At 43.9% G+C, this 21,894-nt stretch overlaps 1 long non-coding RNA gene across 2 annotated transcripts in view; it reads right to left on the minus strand.

The window, feature by feature from the left end:
• LOC140472772 (uncharacterized) overlaps positions 1–17,296 on the minus strand; it is a 49,579-nt gene extending 32,283 nt beyond the window's left edge. For both annotated transcript variants that reach the window (XR_011957850.1, XR_011957849.1), the window contains exons 1-4: positions 17,217–17,296; positions 8,918–9,024; positions 6,415–6,514; positions 3,437–3,541 (exon numbers count right to left, since the gene is read on the minus strand). This is a non-coding gene — a long non-coding RNA (uncharacterized lncRNA). The remainder of the gene's footprint in view (positions 1–3,436; positions 3,542–6,414; positions 6,515–8,917; positions 9,025–17,216) is intronic.
• Between the last annotated feature and the right edge of the window lie 4,598 nt (positions 17,297–21,894).

Raw genomic sequence — 21,894 nt, forward strand, 5'->3', positions numbered from 1 at the left:
CGCTGCCAGTCCTACCCATCTCTGAGCAACGTTTCTGTAATACCCATGATATCCCAGTGCCACATTCAAAACCATACCCTGAGCCCATCTGCCTTCCCTGTCAGGCCTCTTGCATTGAAGTAAATGCAGTGAAACTTGTCAGTTCTACCTGGTTCTGTGCCTTGCCCTTGCCTGCCTTGACCGCCTGACTTCTGAACTGTACCAGCCTCAGACTTACCTCTTTTCTCACTATCTCTTTGAGTTTACCCACACTCCCTCACTGGTTTAATGACTCCTGAGTAGCACGAGCAAATCTCCCTGCTTGGATATCAGACACCTTCCAATTCAGGTACAATCCATCCTTCTTATGCACATCAACTCTACTCAAGAGGAGATTACAATGATCAAAACATGTGAATCCTTCTGCCCTATACCAGCTCCTTAGCCAATCATTCATCTCCTCCATCCTGCTATTCCTAGTCTCACGAGCATGGAGCACCTGGAGTAATCCACATATTATGACCGAGGACCTGGTTTATTATACTCCAGGCTAATTTGCTATATTCTCTCATCAGGCCATTTATCTTTTCCCCTTCCTTTTTCATTGGTACCAATGTACAATGACCTCCCACTGGTCATTCTTTCCTTTGAGAATATTCTGCTACCTGTCCGAAACATCCTTGACCCTGGCACCAGGGAGGTATCACCCCATTCTGATGTCTCACTGTTAGCTGCAGAAACAGCAGTCTGTGCCCGACTAGAAAGTCCCTTATCATCCTTGAGCGTTTGGAATCTGATAGACCTCTCATTATAGTGGAGCCAATCTCAGTAACAGTAACTTGGCTGTCAGTGCAACATTCCCTGGAAGTCTATGACAACCTACATTATCCAAAACAGTAAACATGTTTGAGATGGGGATAGCCACAGGAGACTCATGGCTGAAAAAATGTGTTGTTGGAAAAGCGCAGCAGGTCAGGCTGCATTAAAGGAGCAGGAGAATTGACGTTTCTGGCACAAGCCCTTCTTATGCTCGAAACGTCGATTCTCCTGCTCCTTGGATGCTGCCTGACCTGCTGCGCTTTTCCAGCAAAACATTTTTCAGCTCTGTTCTCCAGCATCTGCAGTCCTCACTTTCTCCACAGGAGACTCCTGCTCTACCTACCTCCCTCTCCTACCTTTCCGAGAGGTAACCCATCTACCTGACTGTATCGGCAGTTTTCCGGCCTGAAACTGCCACCTATCACACATCCTGACTCTTGTAAATTCTTCATTACCATTAAGTACTGCTCCATCTGATCCATGTGATCCAAGAGGACTTGCATCACTTCCTGCAGGCTATCATCAGGATCATTCAAACTCCCCCTACTCTCCTCCAGGAAGTGCACATCACTGTACGAATGGCCATCTCTGCACCTTAATCTGTAGATCCAGAAAAAGGCAGAGTCTTACAGCTTTACAAAAGACTACTCTCGAATACATTGGTACCTGTATTTTATATTTAAAACATTCAACCAAAAGATCATAACAGAGGCATTTAAACTAGTAAACACTCACCCTACTGAATGTTTTACTTTTTACAATCCGCAACAGAGTAAGATTTACCTTTTAAGAGACTGAAACCCACTGAGCTGATCCCCGGCTGCGAGTCACAGACATACAGCACGGAAACAGACCCTTCAATCAAACTCGTCCATACCGACCAGATATCCGAACCTAATCTCGTCCTATTTGCCAGCACTTGGTCGATATCCCTCTAAACCCTTCCTATTCATATACCCATTCAGAAGCCTAATAAATGATGCAATTGTACCAGCCTTCACAACTCCCTCTGGCAGCTCATTCCATAAACGCACCACTGTCGCATGAAAAAGTTGCCCCTTAGGTCCCTTTTATATCTTTCCCCTCTCGCGCTAAATCTATGCCCCCTCGTTCTGGACTCCCCCACTCCAGTGAAAATACCTTGTCTATCTATCCGATCCATGCTCATGATTTTATAAATCTCGGAGATCACGCCTCAGCCTCTGACACTCCAGGGAAAACAGCCCCAGCCTGTACAGCCTCTCCCTATATCTCAAACCCTCCAACCCTGGCAATATCCTTATAAATCTTCTGTGAACCTTTCTAGTTACACAACATCCTTCTGACAGGTGGAGAACAGAATTGCGCAGAATATTGCAAGAGTGGCCAAACCAATGTCCTGAACAGCCGCAACATGACCTCCCAACTCTCTTACTCAATACTCTGGCCAATAAAAGAAATCATACCAAACACCTTCACGATCCTATCTACCTGCGCCTCTACTTTCAAGGAGCTATGAACCTGCACAACAAGGTCTCTTTGTTCAGCAACACTCCCCAGGACCTGACCATGATGTGTATCAGTCCTGCTAAGCTTTGCTTTTCCAAAATAGAGCACCTCGCACTTATCTGAATTGAACTCCATCTGCCACTTCTCAGCCCATTTGCCCATCTGATCAAAATCCCATTGAAATCTGAGGTAACCTTCTTCACTGTCCACTACACCTCCAATTTTGATGCCATCTACAAACTTACTAACAATACCTCCTGTGTTCACATCCAAATCATTTATATAAATGATGAGAGGTAGTGGACCCAGCACCGATCCTTGTGGCACTCCACTAGTCACAGGCCTCCAATCTGAAAAATAATCATCCATCACCACCACCCTATGTCTTCTGCCTTTGAGCCAGATCTATATCCAAATGGCTACTTCCATGAGATCTAACCTTGCTAACCAGTCTCCCATGGGGAACCTTGTCGAATGCCTTACTGAAGTCCATATAGATCACATCTACTACTCTTCTCTCATCAATCCTCTTTGTTACTTCTTAAAAACCAGATCAAGTATGTGACACATGATTTCCCATGCAGAAAGTTATGCTGACTATCCCTAATCAGTCCGTGCTTTTCCAAATACACGCAAATCCTATCGCTCAGGGCTCCCTCCAACACCTAGTCTAGCACAGCGTCTGTAGTTCCCTGGCTTGTCCAAACCACCTTCGTTAAATAGTAGCACCATATTAACCAACCCGCAGTCTTCTGACACCTCAGCTGTGACTATCAATAATACAAAAATCTCAGCAAGAGGCCCAGAAATCACTTCCATCGCTTCCTACAGAATTTTTTGGATACACCTGATCAAAGCCTGGGGATAGATCCACCTTTATGCATTTCCAGACATCCAGAACTCTGCAGTATGGACATTTTTCAAGATGTAACCATTTATTTCCCCACATTTTACATCTCCCGTGTCCTTCTCCACAGTAAATACTGATGCAAAATATTGCATCTTGATAAAACAAACAAGGGCAGGACTTACACTAATTAAAAGTAAGGCTTTGAGTAGTGATATGGAACAAAGAGACCGAGGGGTTCAGGTTTTCTTAGTCTGTGTCACATGTAGACAGGGTGGTTAAGAAGGTGGTTAGCACACTTACCTTCATTGCTCAGACCTCTGAGTACCGGAGTTGGGAATTTAGGTTGAGGCTGTACAGGATGTTGGGGAGGCCTCTTCTGGAATACTGCGTCCAGTTCTGGTTGTGCTGTTATAGGAAGGATATTATTAAATCGGAGCGGATTCGGAAGAGACTAACCGGGATGTTGCTGTGAATGGAGGGATTGTGTCACAAGGAGAAGCTGGATAGGCTGGGATGCTTTTTCACTCAAGCGTAAGAGGTGGTGGGGGGGGGGGGGTGGAATTCAAGACCTGGGTGCATACAATTTGAAAATAGATGAGAAAGGTTTGAAAAACTAATTGGGGATTTGTTTTTACTTTTACATGTGTGAAGTGAACTCCCAGAAAAAGAGGCAGCTGTGAATACAATTACAATGTTTAAAAGACATTTAGACAAGTCCATAAATAGGAAATGTTTGGATGAATGTGGACCAAGCGGAGGCAGGTGCGATTAGATTAGTTGGGAATTATGGTCGACACGGACTGGTTTAACCACAGGGTCTGTTACTATGCTGTATCACTTTATGACTAATTCTCGCTATCTCTGTGAATTCCTCCATCCTCACAACTCCCCAGATCTCTGTCACCTCATCCAGACTTAACTCTTCCTTATCTCTAGAAGTCCTCTCTAGCCTCAGAACCATCACTATCTCTGGTATCACAAACATGTCAATCTCTATAACATCCTCCAATCTCCTCCTGTCTCATCACCCTCACGATCTCTAATCTTGACAACCTCCACAAATCTGTCCTTCTCCACAGTAAACACTGATGCCACTCGTTTAGTATCCCCCCAACAACCCCATCTCCTGCGTCTTCACACATAGGCTGCCTTGCTGATCTTTGAGGTGGCCTATTCTCTCTCTAGTGACCCATTTGCTCTTAATGTATTTGTAAAAACCCTTTCCCTATTCGCCAAAGCGGTCTCCTGTCCCCTTTTAGCCTTACTGATTTTACCCTTAAGTATACTCCTCTTGCCTTTATACTCGAAGGATGTTTGTGATTTGTTGGATTGGAATAAATGCAAAATATTACATCTTGGTAAAACAAACGAAGGCAGGACTTACACTGATTAAAAGTTGGGCCTCGGATAGTGATATGGAACAAAGAGACCGAGGGGTTCAGGTCTTTGAAGTATGTGTCACATGCAGACGGGGTGGTTCAGAAGGGCTTTAGCACATTTGCCTTCATTGCTCAGATCTTTGAATATAGGAGTTGGGACGTTATGTTGAGGTATTACAGGATGTTGGGGAGGCCTCTTCTGGAATACTGTGCCCAGTTCTGGTTGTGCTGTTATAGGAAGGATATTATTAAATTGGAGCAGGTTCAGAAGAGATTTACCAGAATGGTGATGGGAACAGAGGGATTGAATTATAAACAGAGTCCTGATAGGCTGGGTCCCTTTTCACTGGAGCACACAGGAGGCTGAGGGGTGACCTGATTAGAGGTTTATAAAATCCTGAAGAGTTTCGGTGATGTGAACAGCAGGTGCCCTTTCCAGGAGGGGACGCAATTCAAGACTGGGGACATACTTTTTAACGTGAGAAAAGGAAGGGTTTAAAAAGAAGTTCCGGATTTATATTTTGTTTTTGCACAGAGAGTGGTTCACATGTGGAACAAACTTGCAGAGGACGTGATAGATGTGAATACAATTACAATTTCAGGGTGGCACTGTGGCTCAATGGTTCGTGCTGCTACCTCTCAGCGCCAGGGACACAGGCTCAATTCCTGTATTGGGTGACTGTCCATGTGGAGTTTGCATATTCCTCCCCATGACAGCATGGGTTCCTCCAGGTGCTCCCGTTTCCTCCCACAATCCACAGATGTACAGGGTAGGTGAACTGGCCGTGCTCAATTGCCCATAGTGTTCAGGAATGATTGGGTTGAGTGAATTAGTCAGGGGTAAATGTAGAGCAAGAGGGTAGGGGAATGGGATTCTAATAGGAAAAAAAACATTTGGACCCGTATATCAATAGGGAGTGCTCGGATGGACTTGGACCAAGTGGAGGCAGGTGCGATTAGTTCAGTTCGAATTTATGGTCGACACGGACTGGTTAGACCACAGGGTCTGTGTCGATGCTGTGTAACTTTATGACTCGTTATCTCTGTAAATTCCTCTATGTTTGGAACTCTCCCTATCAGTGCCACCTCATCCAGCCTTACAAATCCTCCACATCTCTATAATTCCACTCCAGCCTCAAAATCCAAAAACCTCTATCACAAATATTTCTATCTCTGTAATATCCCCCATCCTCACAATCCTTTCCAACTTGCATCTCCTCCAGCTTCATTATCATCCCCATGTCTAATCCCCTCCAGTCTCTCAAAGCTCTGCTATATCTGCCTTTCGTTATTTCCAGCTTTCAGGATGCCCAATGTTTATTTCTCACTTGATGATGGCCCTTTCCAATTCCTGCGCTGAGCTTCTGAATTTCCTCTTAAAACTCTGCATCTCACGTTTCTCCCAAAAACATTGACCAATCACGTGCCATCTATTCTAGTATCACCTTTTCTGACCTGATGTCCAATGGAGCCTGTCATATTCCTATAATAAACATCTCAGCGGTCTACAAGACAGAAAAACGCTCTAGTGGTACATTGGGTCTGTGAGAAAGAAAACTTTCTTTCATACTGTTGAGGGCTGCACTGATGCAGGCAAGTGGAGAATGTTCCAACACGATCCTGATGCGTGCCTTATAGAGAGCAAACAGACACTGGGGAATCAGGGGTTTGGGAAAACTGAGATTGTTCTCCTTGTAGCAAAGGAAATTGAGGGGAGCTGAGAGACAAGTGCTTACAAAACATATACATCAGGATGTTAAACCTTACACTCATCAATTCATCATAAATGGATTACTGGACACATATTGAAGATTTCGGGGAGATCGATTGACAGGACGGTTTGATTCAAAGGAGAATTTTTATGCAGAAAATGGAATTGAGCTGGAACAAAATACTCACACACAGTGCAAATATCCAGGTCCTGATGAATGGAGTAATTCAATCAGAGTTTGGCGTTACAATTACTGAGATTGACATCTGAATATCCACCTGTAGTATCCTGTAATACAAGTTTATAAAATCTGTCACTGTCAGGTCAGGTTAGAAACTCACACCATCCCCTCCTCCTGGTCCAGGATGACTGTACACATCACCCCTTGTGGAGACCAGTAGTCAGCTCAGGGGGAAATCTGTGTGGGTTTCTATGAGTTTCCACCTTGGGACTTCATGTGACTGAACAGGGCAGATCTTTGACACATGGGAGAGAATGTTCCAAGAGTCAGTGAGATGCGGACAGCAGGATTTTCTTCCTTTTCTTTCCTTCCGTGCTGCCGCTGTGCCTCATCAATAAGACATGGAGGGTGAAAGTCTCATGCAGCTTGATGGGCAAGTTCTGACCAATGGGCAGCAAGATATTCCCAATCCTTCCAAAGAGTCTCTCTGAAAAGACAGCAACTCAGCATGCTTCACACTGCCCGGTGCTCCCTGGAAAGGTTGAGAAGAATGAGGGGGGAATCTCCGAGAAAATGCAGACCAGTATACTTCCAAAAGGATTATAAACTGTTTACAGAGAGGGATTCGTTGGAGAAGTGGACACCAAGTTGGCAAATGGCGCATAACTTGGGATAATGTGAAGTTGTTCATTTTGGAGGAGTTAATAAAAGAACAGAGGACTATTTAAATGGTAGAAATGTAGAAACCTGCAACACAAAAGAGACCAGGAGGTAATTGTGCAGGAAACACAGAAAGCCAGCACACAGTTACAACAGGTCATCAGGAAGGGAGATGAAACGTTGTTCCTTGTTTGAAGGGATTTGCAGTATAAGAGTTTGGAGTATATACCTGAGAGCAACTTTATAAAGTGCGAGTGAGACTACATATGGAGTAATGAGAGACATTTTGGACCCTTTATATAAGGAAAGACATCACTTCATCGGAGGCATTTAGAGAAGATTGACTGGGATGATCCCTGGTTTGCAGGGACTCCCTTTTAAGAAAAGGCTGAAGAAGTTGGGACTCGACTCACTGGATTTGGGGGAGAATGAGAGGGGATCTTATTGAAACACATTGGCTTATTAAGGGGTATAAAAGGGTAAATACTGAGAGGATGTGTCCCATCATGAGGGAACCTGGAACCAGACTCTGGGGCAGTTGCAGAATCAAGGGTTCTGTTTTAGATTTGTCAACTTTAATGCAACACAGACATGGGTAAGGGGTTTCAGTAGCAATGGAGCTGGGGTGAGGTGGAGAAAAATAACATTTTAGAGATTGGAGTTCCTGGTGTTTGCGATTGTGTAGATGTCTGATCAGAAGGTCACCTTGGGGTCAGAATATGAGAGCAATATTGTGAAGTCCTGCCTCAGGCATTTCCCAGTAAGAGGGATGGGCTCAGCAATAAGGGAAAGGAATTTGTAATAGCAACTGAAGGCAATGGGTTTAACCATTGCAGTGTTTCATTGGAGGAAATTGCAGCCAATCGAGTGGTAAGCAGTTTGATGAATGAGTAACAGTGGAGCAATGGAGAGGGATGATAGGGAGAGAGAGCTGGGCATTGTCAGTCTACATGGGAAACCAATACGATGTCACCTCCTGGCAGTATGTAGGTGAGATACAGGAGGGCACAAAGATAGATCCTGGATGGACACCACATATGAGGAATCCAGAAAGGAAAGGGAGAGTGGAGATGGAGCAGGACCTTGACGTCAAACATTAGTTCTTAGCAGAATTGGAGAGAAGGACATAACCAGAAAAGACAGACAGAACAACGAACAATATTTGTGAATGGGTGAGGGGGAGTGATGAGGAGGGGCCCGACTCAAAACTGCTATTCCTACATCAGTGACATCACCCAACTCCACCCTAGTCTCAGCTCATTTACTGAAATACTCGTGCATCCTTGTGTTATCTCCAGACTTCGTTCTCCAAACACACTCCTGGCCAGCCTCCCACATTCAAATTACATATAATCTCAAGAGTATCGAAAACCCTACTGCCCAAGTGCTCACTTGTACCAAAACTTGTTGATTCATCAAAAGGCTTCTATTTACAAGCAACAATTTAAAATTCTCTCACTTGATGTAATTCCTGGCTGTGAACATCCCTGTCTCCCTGCACCACACAACCTGTGAGACCTCGACAACTCATTTTCTTTCAGACTCCCAAAGATGCATTTATTCATTGCTTCACCGGTCTGGCTGTTTCGACAGTTGTCAAGGCAACACGGTCTGGAATTCACTTCCTGACCCTCTCAGACCTGCTTTTATTCTTTAAGGTATTCCTGAAAACCTGCTTATTTGGCAATACTTTTGATAACATACCTAATATCCCCATCTGTGGCCTTATGTCAGAAATTCTCAATGTCTGTGAAATTATAAAAATGATAAAAATACAAACTGCTGTTGGTTTGCACACACATTGTCAACTCTTCACTGTCGCTGAATGAATAACCTATAACATCTCTTACCCAAGAACATTGTGGGAGCACCTTCACCACACGAACTGCAGCTGTACAAGGAAGTCAAACATCATCCTCTCCACAGGCAATGGGGCTTTGGCATTAATCACTGGTGTCTGTGGAGAGAGAAGCATTGTTGATATTTCAGGGAGGGCTAAATGCATTACAGGAAATGAGAATGTTGCAGAATATGATGGTCAGAAATGGAAGGAAAATGCACTCTTTTGTTGAAAAAAAAAGAATTATTCACTGTCAAAGATACTGTGGAAAATTTAGTCCGTTTAGAGAGGAGCACATTGTCAGGGGTTGGGCAGCAGAGGAAAATTAACTAACAAAAGGTCTGTGAAAGTAACAGGAAAACACTAAACAAGTCAAACAGCCTGTGCCCAAAGACATTAACTCCCCTTCCCGCTGCACCAAAGATATGCAGGTCCTGGGCCATCTCCACCGCCAAATCCCAGGCATCTGATGCCTGGACGAAGAACGCCTCATCTTCTGTGTTCAGATCCTCCAATCACATGGGATCAATGTGGATTTTACCAGTTTCCTCATTTCCACTCCACCCACCTTATCCCAGATCCAGCCTTCCAACTCGGCACTGCCCTTTTGACCTGTCCTACGTTTCCAACTTCCTTCCCACCAATCGGCTGCTGCCTGACCTGCTGTGCTTTTCTAGCATCACACTCTTTGACATTGAAAACATCCTGACTCTGACACTGTGTAAATCCTGCCCTATCACTCCCTGCCAAGGAAGGCTGCGCATGCGTCCCCCTACAGCTTGCCCCTCTCAAAGTTGGCAGCCACACACACGTGTCCCGTGGATCACTGCCCCCAATAAAGATGGCGGCGATCACTCACACCTTTCACCATTTGAAGCATTTTCCCGTTTGCCACAAACACGGGCCTGGGATTTTCAAATTTGTGTTTTCCCATGTGCACTAAGTTCTGTAAAACGTCTCAGCCCGTTCCATTAAAATTTCCTTCTCTTCCTGGTCAATATGTCTTTCCTTAACCATGTACTGCACCTTCACACATTTCCAATGCCTTGGTCACAACATCACAGTGCTGCCAGTGAAGGTTATCACGTGGTATCACTTCATTCCTGATGAAGGGCTTTTGCCCGAAACGTCGATTTCGCTGCTCCTTGGATGCTGCCGGAACTGCTGTGCTCTTTCAGCACCACTAATCCAGAAGCTTATCACATGGTTGAGTGTAGCCACGCCCCTCATTCACTCAGACCAACCGGCATTACCTTGTCTTCCAGCCCTGTCCCCATCCTCTTATTGGTCCTGCACTGAGATCAATCACCAGAGGCCCTTTGTGGCTGGAGCATGCTCAGTGCTTCCTGCTTTTGCTGCTGTTCATCAGGTACAAGAGAGAGTGTTCATTCCTGTTTCTCCTAATGTCAGACATTAACAACAACGAACTGCATTGTATGGAGCCTTTCACACTGACAAGTCTCCTGAAGTGCTTCACGAATGCTGGAAACATTGATTAAAGAGAACAACTTTAAGATACATCTTTGAGGAGTACTGAGGGGGTTGGGAAGGATATTGAAGAGGTTTTTAGATCAGACAAACCATCTAAAGAGCAACCCACCCAGACCCATTCCCCTACATCTAACACTACGGGCAATTTAGCGTGGCCATTTCACCTAACCTGTACATTTTTGGACTGTGGGAGGAAAGCGGAGCAGCCAGAGGAAACCCACGCAGACACTGGGAGAATGTGCAAACTCCACACAGACAGTTGCCGGAGGTGGGAATAGAACGCGGGTCTCTGGCACTGTGAGGCAGCAGTGTTAACCACTGTGCCACCGTGCCGCCAATCTGCAACTTTGTCCTCTGCAGCTCCAATCATGGAGTGATGTCTGTGGAGAACAGCTTACGACGGAGACAGTTAGTGGCTAACCGTAGTTTAGCAACCCCATGTCCTAGCCCCCCTACCCCACACACCAGTCCTTGTTCTCACAGCCTGTCATTACACACTACCTATGGTTAGCCACTAACAGTCTCCACTAACAGCAAGTCGCCCTCCCCAGCCAGATCGTTATCACTCCTTTATCCAACCCTTCTTCTCACTCTATTCCCACCTATCCTTTACTCCTTACATCCTCCCCTAAACCCTACCTGCTCATATAAACCAACATTTTTTCTCTCAGTATCAGTTCTGAGGAAGGGACACTGGGTCTGAAACTTTATCTGATTTCTCTTCACAGATGCTGCCAGACCTGCTGAGCTTTTCCAGAACCTCCTGGTTGTTGTTTCTGATTTACATCTTCCGCAGTTCTTTTGGTTTTAATTTCCCGGGAGTTTGTAATTCAGGTCCCACAGCCTCTGTCCCAGTCTCTGCTGTCTCTCCCAACCCCAAACAGTGACACTGCACCTGCACAGCTCATGGACCTGTGTCATCTTGCTGGCCACACCCCTCATTCACTCCCATTGGCTGCAGGACCACACAGATTCTCCTCCCATTAGTCTGGAGCTGCTGTCAATCAGCCGGGCCCCATTTTGATGAGAGTGGAGGGCTAATCCCTCTCTCTGCCCTGGGATGAGCTTCATCATTCACAGTGAATGGGGCAGTATCACAGAGCACAGGGCCTGGGGGCTATTCAGCCCATCGGGGCTGTACTCACTCCCTCTGGAGATGCTGCAAATCTGTCCCAATTCCCCTCCTATTTGCCCACAGCCCCCCAAATCTTTCCTGAAAAATTAAAATTTCAAGTCTGTTTCAGAATACCTGCTAAATCTGTGTCGTTCAGACTGTTCCAGAGGCTCAGAACTTACTGAGTACAATAATGTTCACATTTTCACTTTATATTATTTGCCAATTACTTGAAAGTAGCTACTAAACGTTGTGACAGTGTTAATAATTCGTCTCTCTCTCTGCAAATTCAAGACCTTGGAACCAAATCTGCACCAGGTCAAAATCACTGCTTCACCTTCTCACCTCCAAGGACACCTATCTGTGCTTCAGCTTGCTCTCCACAAAAGAGGAACGGATCTTAGTTTATTAACGTCATAGACATGTCCAGCACAGAAACAGGACTTCGGTCCAATTCATCCATGCCAACGAGGAATCCTAAACTACTGGAGTCCCATTTGCCAGCTCTTGGTCTGTATCCATCAAAACCCTTCCTGTTCACCTACCCAATCGGATGCCTTTTAAATGTTGTGATTTTATCAGCCTCCACTACTTTACCTGGCAGCTCATTCCATACACACACCACACTCAGCTTGAAAACATTGCCCCTTAGATTCCTTTTAAATCTTTGCCCTCTCAACCATGTGCTCTAGTTTTGGACCCACCTAAGCTCAAGAAAAAGAACCCCGGCTGCACACCTTATCCATGCCCCTGGTGATTTTATAAATCTCCATGAAGTCACCTCTCAATCTTTGAATCTCCAGGGAAATTAACCCCAGCCTATTCAGCCTCTCCCTGTAGCCCAAATCCTTCAATCCTGGCAACATTTTTGTAACTCTTGCCCGAACCTTTTCACGTTTCACAACATCCTTCCCAGAACAGGGAAAATCAAACTGAAAACAGAATACGAGAAATGGCTTCATCAATGTCTTTTAAATGTTGTAATTGTACTAGCGTCCACCCCTTCCCTTGGCAGCTCACTCCAAACATGCACTGCCCTCAAACTGTCCAACTCTGGCAAAGTCCTTGCAAACATTTTCTGAAATGTTTCAAGTTTCACAATATCATTCCTGGAACAGGGAGATTGGAACTGAAAACAGAATTCCAGAAGAGCCTTAATCAATGTCCTGTACAGCAACAACATGACGGAGAGCATAACAAACGCTGCATTCACTCCCTTACCTACCTGTGACTCTACTTTCAAGGAACTATGAACCTGCACTCCAAGGTCTCTTTGTTCAGCAACACTCCCCAGGACCTTACCAGTAAGTGTATAAGTCCTGCCCCGATTTGCCTTTCCAAAATCCAACAGCTAACAGTTATCTAAATTGAACTCTATCTGTCATTCCTTGCTCCACTGCCATTCTGATCAATATCCTGTTGTATTCTGAACTAACCCTCTTCGCTGTCCATAACAACTCCAAGTTTTGATGTCTTGTGTAAAGCTACTAATAATACCTCATATATTCACATTCAAGTCATTTATTTAAGGACCCAATAATCGATCCTTGTAGCACACTGCTGCTCACAATCCTCCAGTCCACAAAACAAACCTCCATCATCACCCTCTGTCGCTTACCATCAAGCCAGTTTTGTACCCAGATGGCTTGTTCTCCCTTCATTCCATGTTATGTAACCCTGCTAACCAGTCTGCTTTGTGGAACCTTGTCGAATGTCCATATAAACAAAGTTCACAGCCTGGTTTAATCAATTTTCTTTGTCACTTCAAAACATTCAGTCAAGTTAGTGAGACACGATTGTGCACGTACCAAGCCACATTGACAATAGTCAATGATTATTCCTTACTTTTCCAAATAGATGGATATCCTGTCCCTCAGAATCCCTTCCAACAACTTGCCTGCCACTGACTTCAGGCTCACTGTTCTCTTGTTCCATGGCCTCTCCTTACCACCTTTTAAAATAATGGCACCTCATCTGTCGCTATCAATGATACAAATACCTCAGAAGAGGCCCAACAATCACTTCCCTAGATTTCCAGAAAGTTCTGGGATACATCTGATCAGGTCCCAGGGCTTTATCCACCTTGATGCGATTCAAGACATCCAGTAACACCTCCACTATAACATGGATACTTTCATGTTCTCTCTGTTTATTTCTCCAAACTCTCGAGCTTCCATATCTTTCTCCAGTAAAAAGGACGTGAAATATTTGCATATCTTCCCCACACCCCGGTGGTTCCATAGACAGCCTCGTTAATCTTTAAGGGGTCCTATTCCCTGGTCCAGTTCATCTTTTGTCTGTGATATATTTGTTTAATCTCTTTGGGTTCTACTTAAACCATTTCCTGAAGCTATTTCATGTCAAACAGCATCAGCAGCAACAGAGCTAAACAATCCCACAACCAATGGAATAGATCGGAGCTCTGCAGTTCAGCCACACCCAGTTGTGAACGGTGATGGACAATTAAACAACTCACTGCAGGAAGCATCACAGATATCCCCACCCTTACTGATGGAGGAGCCTCACACCCTGCAACAGATAAGATGACAGCATTTGCAGCAATCTGCAGCCAGAAGTGCAAAGTGGGATGATCCATCTCAGCCTTCTCCAGTGGTTTCTAACATCACAGATGTGAGTTTTAAGCCAGTTTGATTCAGTTTGAATAACATCAAGAAATGGTTAAGTAGTGCAAACGCTATGGGCCCTGCAAAATTCTGGCAATAATACTGATGGTTTGAGCTCCACAACTTGCCACCCACCAAGCCAAGTACCGCTCCAGCACTGGCATCTACCGACAATGTGGAACATTGCCCAGGAATGTTCAACACAAAAACACAGGGCAATCCAACCCAGCCAATTTCCCTCTATCAGTCCACACTCGATCAGCAGTAAAGTGATGGAAGATGTCATCAACAGGACTACCAAGCAGCAGCTGCTCAGCAACAGTAAGCTGAGTGACACTCATTTTAGGCTCCACCAGGGCCACTCAGCTCCCGATTGTGTTACCGCCCTGATTCACAACCTGACAACCAGCTGAATCCCAGAGGTGAGGTGAGGGTGACAGCCCAGTCCCACTCCAAGATCACTATTTCTAGCCGATTCTACCCTTGTCTCAGCTCATATACTCTCATCCACCTTGTGTTATCTCCAGACTTCAGTATCCAAACACACTCCTGGCCAGCTTCCCACAGTAAATCTCCCTGTAATCTTCAGAAAAACTAAATCTCTGCTGCCCAAGTGCTCCCTCCTACCAAAACTTGTTGATCCATCAAAAGGCTCCTATTCATAATCAACAACATAAAGCCACAGAGATGTACAGCATGGAAACAGACCCTTCAATCCAACCCATCCATGCTGACCAGATATTCCAACCCAATCTCGTATCACCTGCCAGCATCCGGCCCACATCCATCAATTTAAAATTCTCACCCTTGATTTAATTCCTGGTTGTGATCATCCCTAGCTCGCCGCATCACACATCATTGAAGACCTCGACAACCCATTCTGTTCGAGACTCCCAATGATCTGTTAATTCATTACTTCACCTGTATGGCTGCTTTTACAGTTGGCAAAGCAATATTTTCTGAAATTCGCAGCCAAAACCTCACAGCTCTGCTTTCCTCCTTTAAGACATTCCTCAAAACTTGCTAATTTGGCAATGCTTTTGGTCACCTGACCTAATATCATCCTTCTCTGGCCTTATGTCTAAAGTTCCCAATAATATTTTTGTGAAATTATAAGCACGATGATAAAACTACAAACTGTTCTTGATTTGGACATTACCTTCAAATCATCACTGTTGCTGAATGAATACTCTGTAATGTCTCTTAACCAACCACATTGTGGGAGTACCTCCACCACACAAACTGCATCTGTACAAGAAAGTCAAACATCACCCTCTCCACAGGCAACAGGGCTTTGGCATTAATCACTGGTTTCTGTGGAAGGAGAAACACAGTTGATGTTTCAGGGAGTGCAAAACAGATTACAGGGAATGAAAATGGTGCAGAATTTGATAGTCAGAAATGGAAGGAAAATACACTTGCTTATTGGAAAAAAGAATTCTTGACTGTCAAATATTTTCCAGAAAAAAAATTAATAAGCGGCACATGGTCAGGGGCTGGGCAGCAGTGAAAAATTAATTTACAAAAATGTCTGTAAAAGTAATCATAAAATACTAAACCGACCAAAAATACACCATTGTTCGATACTGAGCAAGCTAGATATTGACAAAGTGCTCATAAGGGATCCCAGAGATGAAGCACAGCTGTATAAGCTATTATGATCCCACAGTCATAGAGACGTATAGCACCGACACAGACCCTTCGGTTGAACTCATCCTTGCCAACCAGGTATCCGAACCTAATCTATTCCCATTTGCCAGCACTTGGCCCATATCCCTGTAAACACTTCCTAATCGTATCATGTGTCTAGTTAGATGCCTTCAACAAGTTTTAATTGGACTAGCCTCCACCACTTCCTCTGGCAGCTCATTCCACCCACTGCATGAAAGAGTTGTCCTTTAGGCCCCTTTGAATTTTTGCCCCGTTCAACCTAAAGCAATGTCCTCTACTTTTGGACACCACTGCTCGAGGGAAAACATCTTGTTCATTTACTCTGTTCATGCTCTTCATGATTGTATAAACCTCCATAACATCACTGCTCAGCCTATGGCACTCCAGGGAAAACAGCCCCAGCCTTTTATGCCTCATCCTGTCGCTCAAATCCTCCAAACCTCACAACATCCTTATAAGTCTTTTTTGAAACCTTTCAAGTTTCACAGCACCCTTCTGATAGGAGGCAGGCCAGAATTGCACACAATATTCCAAAAGTGGCCTACGAATGTCCTGTACAGCAAAATGACCTCCCACATCCTATACTCAATGCTCTAACCAATAAAGGAAAATACACTGAACACCTTCTTCATCATCCTATCCACCTGCAACTTGACTCGCAAGGTCTATGAATCTGCAGTCCAAGGTCTCTTTGTTCCGCAAGCGTCTCCAGGGCCTTGCCATTCAGTGTATAAGTCCTGGGCTGAAAAAGCACAGCAGGTCAGGCAGTATCAAAGGTCAGGAGAATCGACGTTTCGGACATGAGCCCTTGATGCAGCTTGACCTGCTGTGATTTTCCAGCAACACATTTTCAGCTCTGATCTCCAGCATCTGCAGTCTTCACTTTCCCCTAGTGTATAAGTCCTGCCCTGACTTGCTTTTCCAAAATGCAGCACCTCACATTAATCTAAATTAATCCGTATCTGATCGATATCTCAATGTAACCGGAGGTAAACTTCTTCACTATGCACAATACCTCCAATTTTGAATGACCTGCAAACTCAGTTACAACAGCAAGTCATTTAAATGAATGACAAAACAAATCCAGAAATAAACATTCATTTGAATGTGCTCTGTGCAAATCCTGCCCAATGACTCTGTACCAGAGAAAGGCTGCACATGCGCCTGGCTGCACCTTGCCCCCTACAAAGATGGCGGCCGCGCACGTGTCCAGTGAATCGTTGCCCCGAATAAAGATGGCGGCGCTCACTCAGGCCTGCAGCCGCGCTGAGGCAATTCCTCGTTTACTCCAAACACGGGACTGGGACGTTCAAATTTGTGTTTTCCGACGTGCACAACTTATTTGTAAAAACTCTCCGCTCATAACAACACAGTTTTTCTCCCGTTTCCCTGTTTATTTATTTCCTTACCGTATCCTTTCGCTCCATAACTTCCTGAGCATCCATTACAGCGACTCTCCTCCGCGTGCGAGGGTGATCACGTGGTTTAGTCTAGTTCTGCCCCTAGTTCACTTTGATTGGTTGGAGGATCTCCAGTTCCGCCCACCGTCCTTTCATTGGTCCGGAGCTGACATCAATCACCCGGGGGTCCCTTTGTTGGCTAGAGCATGCGTAGTGCGTGCTGCTTTTGCTGATATATTGGGTAATGTGATGGGAGAGTTCACTGAGGGGAAGGATCCCTTTGTGTGAGCTCTGCAGTAGATTTCCTTTATTCATGGAGGGAATTGCCTTCCTACTCATGACTGTATAGCTGTGATTGATGAACCAATGCCATCTGAACCAGTACATAAACACACCATTTTCACAATATCTGAGATCTTCAGCACATTGTATCACACTCTTCTTTGGAGATAAAAAAAGCATGAAATGGAGCCTCAAGGAATCAGAACAGGAGTAGGGCATTCATCTCCTCCAGCTTGTTCCCCCATTCTATCAGATCATGGCTGGGCCAACCCAGACCTCAACACCTCTTTTATGCTTGATCCGCATAGCCCTCAACTGCTCAATATTTCAAAAATCTATTTGCCCTCTTTTAGAATAATTTGAGATAGAATCATAAATTCCCTACTGAGTGGAAACATGCCCTTCGGCCCAACAAGCCACACTGACCCTCTGAAGAGTAACCCAACCAGATCCATTCCCCTACCACATTTAACTTTCACAATTGTTTGGGCTAGAAAATTCTAGCCATTCACTGAGATAAAAAAATTCTTTACATTTTTTACAAAATGAATGTTCCCTTATGTAATGTTTGGTTTGAGACTTCATTGGTGCTAGAAGATCTAGTCAACATCTACCCTGTCAAGGTCCTCAGAATCTTGTTTCCATAAGATGACCCTTATATTAAGTGGGTGTCACAGTGGTTAGCACTGATGTCTCACAGCGCCAGAGACCTGGGTTTAATTCCTGCCTCAGGTGACTCTCTGTGTGGAGTTTGCATGTTGTCTGCGTGGGTTTCCTCCGGGTGCTCTGGTATCCTCCCACAATCCAAAAAAAATGCAAGTTAGGTGAATTGGCAATGCTAAATTGCCTGTAGTGTTAGGTGAAGGGGTAAATGCAGGGGAATGGGTCTGGGTGGGTTGTGCTTCGGCGGATCGGTGTGGACCTGTTGGGCCAAAGGGCCTGTTTACACACTGTAAGTAATCTGGCTGTCGAGATTCTATTGAATAATGACCTAACCTGTTTAGCTATTCTTGATAGAACCTTTTCGTTCTCAAAGCAGCTAGTTGAATCTTTTTTTGAATGGTCTCCAATACTGGTTTATCCCTTATTAAATATGGGAGCTAACATTGTATACAGTACTCCAAGTGAGGTCTCGGCAACAGCCAGTATGGTTAACCAATCCTCACTCCATGCAAATACCTTACCCCTGACACAGTGAGCTCCTGTATTATGCAATTAACTTTTCTGTAGCACCTTATCATTTGCATTTTTAAAATCCAAATACAGAACATCATTGGATTGCCCTTTATCAGCCCTGCTTGTTATCTCCTCAATGAACTATCGTAAATTTGTCATAGTGTCTCTTTCACAAAACCCAGTCTACCATGTTAACTGATGAGCTTTTCTAAATGTCCTGCTACTTATTACTTTAATATTCGACTCTGCCGTATTACAAAATCAGATATTAAACTAACTAGTCTATAGTTTCCTGATTTCTGTCTCCCTTCCCTTCATGAACAGGTACATCAATCCACTGGATTTTTCCTGTATCCCCTGATTCTGGAATGTTCCAATCGATGCCTTGAATATCTTTGCAGTCAGTTGCCCTAAAAGTGTTTGATCCAGGCCATTAGGTCCTGTCTGCCATTAGTCCTATTAGTTGGTCAATACTTTGTCCCTTGTGACAAAGACTGTTTTAACAATTTTCTACTCATGATTAACTTGCTTATTTGCTACCTTTAGGATGATAACGGTATCCTCCTTCATGAAGATCAATGTAAAATATCGGTTTAAATTATCTGCTGTTTCCTTGTACCCATTATCAATTCCACAGTCAGAACCTCCAAGGGTTCGATGCTGACGTTAGATACTCAATTTTTATATACCTGTACAACTCTTGCCATTCATTTTTGTTTCTTGTCAATTTAATTACATGATCAGTTTTCTCCCTTTTTAGTCATCCGCGGCTATGTCATTCTTTTCCTTGTGGGTACTACTCTTGACTGTCTTTATTACCCATGGGCAGTTCACCTTTCTCTCCGAGTTCTCCTTTTTGCTTCAAATTAACTTTTGCTTAGAATTATGTTAAACAAAACTCATCATATTACAGTGACTGAGAATGTGATTTTTTTAAACACTGGTTGCCTTCATGTTCTCATTGGGTTTTGCTGTTTCAAAGAAGAGCTGAGATCATCTGCAAAGGAGGTGGCAGCTGATTCACTGTTAATTTCCAAAATTAATTTGAATACTTGCAAAAAGAAATTATTTGCTTTACTGTGAGAGCAGGGATCTAGCCAAATAGCTATTTTAAAAAGGTGGCACTGTTGTGATGGGTTGAATAGGGGCCTCTGATTTCAAAAGCACAATGTGATCCAAGTTGTCTTCTTATCTGTGCTGTACTAATTCTTTCTGATAGAGATGACTGGGTTGGCATGTGCGCAGGTTGTAGCAGGATCTCTGACTGCCACAAACCGATCTGGGGGAACAGCTCCTGTGTCAGTGACAGTGCTGTTGGACTAATAGAGGCAACAACATTCAGACTTCACGAAGCAACTGCGAACCAGGGCTGCAAACCCACAATTCAAAGAACTGCAGGTTAGGTGAATTGGTTATGCTAAATTGCCATAGTGTCCAGCGATGCACAGTTTCAGCGCATTAATCAGGGGTAAACATTGAGGAATAGGTTTGGTTGGGATACTCTTTGCAGGGTTGGTGTGGATTTGTTGGGCTGAAGGGCGTGTTTCCACAACGTAGGGATTCCTTGCTATGAGTAATTTTGGGGATCTAACAGAATCCTGGAATTCAGAGGGTTCTCTGTTAGTTAAAATAGTATTGTGCACTCTGCTTATGCTACCTTCTGAAGCAGTTTGAGGTAGACTGCTCTGTGCAATTTTACAGAACAGATGCTCTGGAACCAATCAGGGAACAGCTATTTTAGACCTGATAATATGATTGATTAATGAGCTCAATGTAAAAGACTGTTTTGGTAAATGCAATGCAGCATGATAGAATCGAGCTTTAGGGTGAGGAATTTGACTCTTCAACTAGTATCTAAACTTAAAGGCAGTGACAAGGGGATAAGGTAGTAGTTCGCTAAACTGGAATGGGACTCTAGTTAGAATGTCAAAGCAGAAGAATATATTCAGTTATTTTATTATTCTCAACAATATATATTAACTTGTAAAAGAAATGCACGATGAACAGCGGTGCATAGCTGAGGGAATTATGAGTGACATCAAATTGAAAGAAAAGATGTACAAAACTGCAAAGATGATGGTAGACAAGAAAGTTTAAAAATTTCAAACTATCGAAGGATGAACAAAACAACAGATGGAAGATATCTTGTCCCTTGTCAGAGAGACTGTTGTAACATCTTTGCTCCCATTTAATACCTTGCTTATTTCCCAGCATTAGGATGGTAACAGTATCTTCCAGATTAGTAAGATAATTGGGCAAATTAACCCACCATTTACTCAGCCTAAAACACAGTGCTCTTGTGTCTCCAACTTTGAGCCAGAAGGCCTGGAACTGTCCCACCTGCTCCAGAGGTGTCACAATGCATTGAAATAGGTTGATTGGGAAAGCAATACTGAGACAAACTTCAGTAATTGAATGGACAACCTTGATGGTCTCTGGAAGTTCCAAACTTGACTATTTGTATCCTCACCTGAGGCCTGATCTCAATTAATCTGCCTCATTTAAATGGAATTGCCTTTTCTTGTGTTGAATATAAGTGAAGTTTGCCCTGTCTGCATGCCCCCTTGTGCAAAACATGTTGCAATCTGTCAAAGAATAAGATTGAAAACTCAGATCAGCTGATAGCCGGTTCAAGGGCTTAAACCAGTGGCCTTTTCCACTGGGACAGTAGGCGCTACAGAATTGATCCCATTTCCCATTAAACTGAGACAGGTGGTGGTGAGCTTGCTGAAATGTCTTTCACTGAAACATTTTTGAAATAAAATAAATTACTTTGGTTGCGGTGCAATTGAATTTAGAGATTTGGTGGGGAGTATCGACTGTTATCTCTTTGTTTGTTTCATCGCAGATTTAATGAGACCAGCCCAACGCCAGCCGAAACTGCGGAGAAACTGCCAGATATTAAAATGCGTAACTCTGCTTCATTAGCCAATCTGACTGAGTCATCCAGACTCAAACATCATAACCGGAGATGGGCTTTTTGTGTTCACTGTGGATGCTTTTACAGAGTTCAAAATTAATGCATAACATATTTCTTGAGAACTGAAAACAACAAATACTGAAGATCACAGGAGGGAGCTGATGGCTGAATGGTATTACTGCTAGACTGTTTATCCAAAGATCCAGGTTGCATTCTAGAGAACCAGGTTCGAATTGTGTCACGGGAAATGGTGGAATTTGAATTCCGTGAATATCTGGAATTAAGAATCTCATGACCATGAATCCTTTG

The sequence above is a fragment of the Chiloscyllium punctatum genome, unplaced genomic scaffold (genome assembly GCF_047496795.1).
Source record: "Chiloscyllium punctatum isolate Juve2018m unplaced genomic scaffold, sChiPun1.3 scaffold_440, whole genome shotgun sequence".
In the NCBI taxonomy this organism is placed as follows: Eukaryota; Metazoa; Chordata; class Chondrichthyes; order Orectolobiformes; family Hemiscylliidae; genus Chiloscyllium; species Chiloscyllium punctatum.